General features: G+C 34.6%; 1 protein-coding gene across 1 annotated transcript in view; it reads right to left on the reverse strand.

Moving 5' to 3' along the window:
• The window catches only part of LOC137237784 (mediator of RNA polymerase II transcription subunit 13), a 171,198-nt gene that overhangs the window by 141,485 nt on the left and 22,137 nt on the right, over positions 1-7,576 (reverse strand). The window lies entirely within an intron of this gene.

Here is a 7,576-nt window from a genome sequence, read left to right on the forward strand (position 1 = left end):
GTCAAATTTCATGTAAGTGGCAAGGTTAAGCTGAGCTCAACTTAACTGCAGTTTAAACACCCACTTAAAAACTTTGCATTGTTTTCGTACATACATACATACGAAATTAAATTTCATTTATAGCATTTTTGTTCAGTACTTATTTTCTTGTTTAATAAAAAGCTCTACTTTCTAAGCAATTCCATTATTCCCTTCGAAACCGATTTTCAACCAAAAGAACTATTATCAAATAGATAACAACTTACAGATAAGACTAGATAACTATATATAGTATAACTTTAGCCAACTTTGCCATTCCCTTTTTCAAATAATTTCAAATATTTAATATCCAATAAAGTGAAAGTATAAGCTGTCGGTAAAATAGTTGCACCAGTTGGACACCTTTTTAAGTAAGCAGCCAAACGATGATAGCCGATTAGGGATCGTGTAATAAAATAGCGCAATTTATTGCTCAATCAATGAGCTTTGCGCTTCCCTGTAATTTACTAGATTAAAGAAAAAAATAACAAAAATGGTGTGAGTACTAAGAACTTATGAAGTTCAATGTGTACACTTGCAGGACTTCTAGACAAGTAATAATGTAATTTAAGTTCACCCAGTGAATGAATTTGAACCACAACATAGGTCCTTCTGTGATGTGCCTCCAAACAAAACGAAATTATTCATGATGAGAATAAAACCACGCTTTTTGCGTGATAATGATAAATGGTTTTCAGGTACAATCGACTTTTCTTCATTTACAAATATTGCTGTGAAGGAAAGTCAGCCCGGAGGTCGACCTGCAATAAGCTTCGATGATTGCAGCCAAAGAAGTAAAGAAAGAAAAGTTAAGAAACTTACAAAAAACATTGACAGTAGTATATTACTTTTAGCAGCTGAAATGCAAATGCGCTGGTCCGGGAAGAGAAGCTCAGCAGGAATAGAAGAAGAGCTTGCTTTCGCATCTCCAGAAAGGGGAAATGCTATTAAAAAGTTAAGAACAGCGAGCAATAAGATTGAGACTTTTTCGCCTGATGAGGCGTTAGCGATGATTTTGGATTTAGATTTATCCATAAACAAATATCGTTTGCTTAAGCAATATACCAAGCATATATGCCCTAATTTATTTCCCCCATATGAGCGTGTTTGGGCTGCAAAACAGTTGTGCTACCCTGAAAACATAACATGACAACATGAAATAAATTTACAGTCGTTGATAGATCACACGATAATAATGTGGTGTGCTTCATGTAATCATGTTTTGGATGCGAACCTAGACTCATATACTGGCAATGAATTACAAATTTTATTTAAATGGAGATGCCATGGTGCAAATCAGAGCCCTTATAAGCAAAATTTATCAGATGAGCGTAATAGTAATGAAAACTTATTTAGCATATCCCTTGTTCCGATTCAAATGTATGTGAATAATTTTAAAGGAGAGATGTTGATACTGTACCAAAATCCTGCTCCGAACTCTTCTCGACATTGTCGTCCTATTAAAATAATGTTTGTTTAGGAAACCACTGACTTAATAAACATGGAGGTAAAATATATCAAGCAGCAAATAGCAGAACTCCGCCCAACAAAACTGAACGTGCTGTTTGATGATGTCCAATGCCCTAATATATATTGTGACGAATATTAGCAACACTAAGGCATACTATCATCTATAAGCCGATACTAAGCAGTCACTTGTATCTACATAAACAAATCAATCATTATGTCTACACATATGTACGTACAAGAAGCGGAGAGATATGCACAAACACATGAATATATCTGGGATACTCACAAAAGTATGCAATCATCGGTGGAAGTATCGCTCACATATACACGCGCATATGAGAAGCTATAAACGTGCATCTGTAGTTTATAGCTGGTAAACAAGTAGTAAATTCTAGAAGAAGAAACGACTAGAAGCATACGAACGACACAGCAGAGAGTATAAAAGGAACAAAAGCTGAGTAAGCAGAATTCAGTTTGATTTAAGCACGCTATCAGTTGCGAAGTGAAGTTTAATTGTGAAGTAGTATAATAAAGGCTATTTTGCATTATTGAATATTGGAGTTATTTATTCAACAGTTTTGCGATACGAACGTTAGTAGTAGATTTGGATTAAGAGGAATTCACTAAATTCGTTACAATATGTTCACCCAAAAGTTATTTTATGCATGATTGATGGGAAGGTATGCACAGCCCTTTCCAATTATAATTCGTCCCAAGTATGTTATTTGTGTGGGGCAACACCAACGGAAATGAACAATACTTCCATTTTTTCAAAAAAAAAAAAACCATTGATCCTCAACTTTTAGAATTTGGCTTACCACTGTTACACTCGTGGATAAAATTTATGGAATGTTTGTTGCATATAGTTTATAGGTTGGAAATTAAATCATGGCAAGTTCGGGGATCAGAAAATAAATGCAAGGTACAGCGGAGAAAAACTATTATTCAGGAAAAATTTAGATCGGAAATGGGGTTATTAATAGATATGCCAAAGCAATCAATTAACGGCAATACCGCTAGTTTTTTTAGAAACTCATAAAAGTCAGCAGAAACAACCGGAATAAATTTAGAGCTTTTGCAACGATTTTATGTGATACACGAATGCTTAGCGTCGGGATATTCCATTGATGCAGAGGCGTTTGATCATAATGCTTCTGAAACTATGGACCTATATTAAAGACTTTATCCACGGTATTATATGCCAGCTCCGGTACATAAAGTACTCTGTCATGGAAAGATTGTAATTGATCATTGCATACTTCCCATTGGCCAATTATATGAAGAAGCCCAAGAATCGAGAAATAAGGATAATAAACGCTACAGATTGGAGTTCACACGAAAAAAATCTCGAACCCAAACAAAAAACGAATTACTAAAAAGACTTCTAATTTCGTCTGATCCATACATTTCTAACTTAAGGAAATCTCTTAAAAAGAAGCATGGAGCCATTACTTCAGATATATTGAAATTGCTTAAAAACCCATTATTAAATATTGAATTTGATGAGAATTAAACTGCTTCGCAAAAATTCTGTCTAATAAAAAACTCGTTTCTTAATTTATTTTGGGCAAACATTTCCAATGTGTGGTTCCTATGGGAAGTGGGCACAGTGCGCGGATACGGAACGTTGATAAAGTTGTTAACAATTACAAACCGACAACACTTCAATAATAAAGCGGTAAAAGTCGGATAGCATGGGGCTAAAAGTTAAATGGGGTTACACTGTAATCAGTGGCAGATTTACGCGGGGTGGGGGTTCGAGTTCAAACCCCCCATGGAGATGTTGACAGAAAGTACCAAAGTTAAAATGACCTTGTTACCGGTAAAACTTAAATAAATTAAAATATCCATTTTTATAAAGAATATCAGCACTGACCGATTTTGGCTACGAACCAATTTTCATGTCGTAAAAAAGGTACGAAAAATACTTTAAATTTGCTTCAGCTTGTAAAATGGGCATCTCTAACTTGATAATTACAAAATTGAAGAAGATGGTGTAGATGTGAGGTATTTTTCGTACCTTTTTTATGACATGAAAATTGGTTCGTAGCCAAAATCGGCCAGTAAAATATGGCTGTATATTCAAGCTTTAAACACATATATTCATTCAATGAAGCGAGTCCATTCAAACGTTCTTGACTGATTGAACTCCGCAAGTATGATTTTAACCTTTTGAGGGCAGTAAATGTGCGTTCAGGTGTTGCTGTCGAAACTGGTAGAACGGCTAATATGCGCAATATCTTATTTCCAAGTTCGAAAGCATTTGGATTCACCATCTGAAAAAATAAGATAAATAAGAAATATAGCATACAAATTTTGTAGGTAATCATCAAAATTGTACCCACCTCAAGTGCATCAAACACGTTTTTGAAATTCTGACCACCGACTCGCCTTCTCCACATTTTGACTTCCATTGCAAACTCAGTTTTAGAACAACTCATAACACTTTCATAAAATTCATGCAGTTTATTGAATTTTTCAGCGTTGTATTCATTTTTGGGGAACGAAACACCGAAAATTTCGAAAATTAGTTGGTGTTTCATATAACGGCTCTTGATATGAATATATATGGAATATAGAAAGCGATTCTATAATAATCTTCGACGCTCTCAGTATCAACGTTGCATCTATTTAATTGATGTTTACTGATGCCTGGTTTCTTGTGTAGCGCAACTGTCTCAAGTGGTAAGCTTATCCAACCCAATTGTCAACCTCACCTACCCGTGGCGAATCCTGTTTCATTCACAGCCGAGGCTCTAGCGACCCCGAACTCCTAATGGATCAAGGGGGTGGGAGGGCGGTATGGCCTAGAAGGTTTCATGTGGTCATAACGAGTCGTTTGCCGAGATGGTGAGGCTAGTATCTTAATGGTGCTTGTGACCGGACCGTACCGGATCTGCATCCGGCAAAGTACCATCAACATCGATAACACTCCCCAAGGCCTTCGGGGAGTGCCCTTATCGCTACAACAACAAAAGCAACATTTGGAATTGCACGCTAGAAATAGGAGCTTGAAACTGAGAAGCTTGTGCTGAAGTTTTGTTGTTTTTCCCTTCTGCTATCTCTTCAAAAGCTTCGAATATTGCTAGCTGAAGTTCAATGTAAGTGGATGCCGCTTCATGACATTGGCCCATCTAGTTGGGCAGATGCTTTGCAATTTTTGTCTTCAACTTTCTTTTTATACCCAGCTGCACTTGTACATAGGGTATTATAACTTTGATTTGATAACGGTTGGTTGTACAGGTATAAAGGAGTCGAGTTAGATATAGACTTCCATATATCAAAATCTTCATTATCGAAAAAAAATTTGATTTAGTCATGTCCGTCCGTCTGTCCGTTAACACGATAACTTGAGTAAATATTGAGATATCTTCACCAAATTTGGTAAACGAGCTTATCTGGACCTAGAATAGATTGGCATTGAAAATTAGCGAAACTGGATGATAACCACGTCTACTTTTGATATATATAACATTTTGGAAAACACAAAAAACCTGATTATTTAGTAAATAATACACCTAGAATGTTGAAATTTGAGGTGTGGACTGATATTGAGCTTCTTGATAAAACATTGAAAAAAATTTTTAAATGGGCGTGGCACCGCCCACTTGTAATAAAATCAATTTTACAAATATTATTAATCATAAATCAAAAATAGATAAATCTATCTTAACAAAATTCGGCAGAGAGGTTGCCTTCACTATAAGGAATGCTTTGAAGAAAAATTAACGAAATCGGTTAAGGACCACGCCCACTTTTATATAAAAGATTTTTAAAAGGGTCGTGGACGAATAAAATAAGCTATATCTTTGCAAAAAGAGTTTTATATCACTGGTATTTCATTTCCCAAATGGATTTATAACAATAAATAGGAAAACATCAAATTTTAAAAAATGGTCCTGGCACCGCCCCTTTTATGACTAAGCAATTTTCTATGTTTCGGGAGCCATAACTCGAAGAGAGAAGTTCAGAATAGAACCATATGTATATGTATTATAGCGCAGCCTTGTAACACTATTAAGCACACAAAACAAGCAATCACAACTCGGATAGTTTTCCGATAACCAATCGATAAAAAACTGATAATTTATCGATAATAAATCGAAAAGGAATGGATATTACGCCCATAATTCGCCGTCGGATAACTCGTTGATAGCCTGTGTTATCGATAACAATCATTTGAAACTTCGATAACAAATCGATAGCACACCGTCCGGTTTCAGTTTTCTTTATTTCCTTTGACATCAAGTATCAAAAAGCTTGAGAGTTTTTGTGAAAGACCTTTCCATCCACATAAAATGTAGTGGTCCACACCAAAACAAAACATTTGAATATGATTTTCATATGAAAAAGTTTAATTTTGGTGTAGACCTACATAAATGTGTTTCCTACAAGTTGAGTATACATACTCATATGTATGTATGTATATGTATGGATACCACTTCCCCATTGGATATTGAATATATAAGACATGCATATTTTTTGATGACAGAATAATATTATTTTATTTTATACTGTATCCATAGTAGTGGATATTCTAGCCATAAATTTTCTTCAATGTAGCCTTTAGAAAATGTATTTACTGAAAAAAGAGGCGATTACATATGTGCTATTTCTAGAAACTTGATTTTAACTGTCAAATGTGATGGCATACATAACTACTGTTGACTTATTGTAGATTAGTGCAAGGGTAAACTTGGATTAGGTTAATTTTTGAAGTTTGATCCAATGACCCGTTTATTCGAAAAAATCGTAATAATAGTTCGAATGGGAGATAACGAAGGGGAAACATGGAGAAAACGTGGGAGACGTTGGGAAAGAGGGAAACGTATAAAAACAGAGTAAGTGAAAGCCAGAAATATAGTAGAAAGAGGAGGGAGTAGAGAGAGCAGTGATGTGGGCTGGGAATAGAAAATTCATGAAATTCTTGCAAGTAAAACCAAGTTCAAATAGCACAACGTCTGCTGGTTATACTAGCATATTTACACTATGGAGAACTCATTTTGTATACAAAATATTATCAATTTATTTGTATTAGTGAATGGGTTTTGTGTTTTTCGAAGTCTTCAATATAATATGTACACTAGACTGGGTCGATTTATTAACCGATATCGCGCCATCGATTTTTCGATAGGATTTGGGCTCAGGAAAAAAGTTTCACTACGCATACCAGACAGGCTCGAAAATTATTTTTTTGACTTTTTTTCGACTTTGATTTTTAAGGTTTTTTCATTACCTACTAAAAAAATTTTCATTTGATTGTAAAATTTTCATGTATACCCTGTCCGACCCAAAAATGTCCGCTAAAAACGTTGTAGATAACAGTTTTTTGAAAAAAAAAATATATATTTTAGCGGACATTTTTGGGTCGGACATATGAAAATTTTTTTAGTAGGTCATCAAAAAAACTTTAAAGATCAAAGACGAAAAAAGTAAAAAAAAAATGAAATTTCACAGGCTCGGAAATTATTTTTTTGGGTATGCGTAGTGGAACTTTTTTTCCTGAGCCCAAATCCTATCGAAAAATCGATGGCGCGATATCGGGTAACTTTCGACCATACAAATCGACCCACCCTAATGTAAACAACTGTATTTTTGATTTAGAGTATTTTGCTGCATTCTATATATTACGTATGTAATATATATATCTGGTATTGTTTTTGACGCTACAATCTACCATTGGACGAATAAATTTTCTTCTTCCCTAACATATCTATATTGTATATTTGATTATTTTGCCATTACAACAACATGTCTGGATTGATTTTTTAGTTACTGGTATGGCAACGGTTGTTGTTTGATATATGTACATTAGGGTGGATCACATTTATTGTTGAAAAGGCACATCCAGTTTCTATGGGTCATACTACAATATTGCCCATGGGACCATAGGTCTGAAATGAATTTCGAGCCTCTCTAATTTTGGTAGAAAATATTGTTTTTTTAGAAATTTTTATTATTATTTTAGTTAGAAAATATTTTGGGCTATTTAAAAATTGAATTTGCAATATGTAAAAGTAAAATATTCGTCGCTATAGGGCGCTTTCCTACTATTTTTCGCATTTTATCGCTTATTTTTGGGGAAAAT

This window comes from Eurosta solidaginis, chromosome 1, assembly GCF_040869045.1.
Source record: "Eurosta solidaginis isolate ZX-2024a chromosome 1, ASM4086904v1, whole genome shotgun sequence".
NCBI lineage: Eukaryota > Metazoa > Arthropoda > Insecta > Diptera > Tephritidae > Eurosta > Eurosta solidaginis.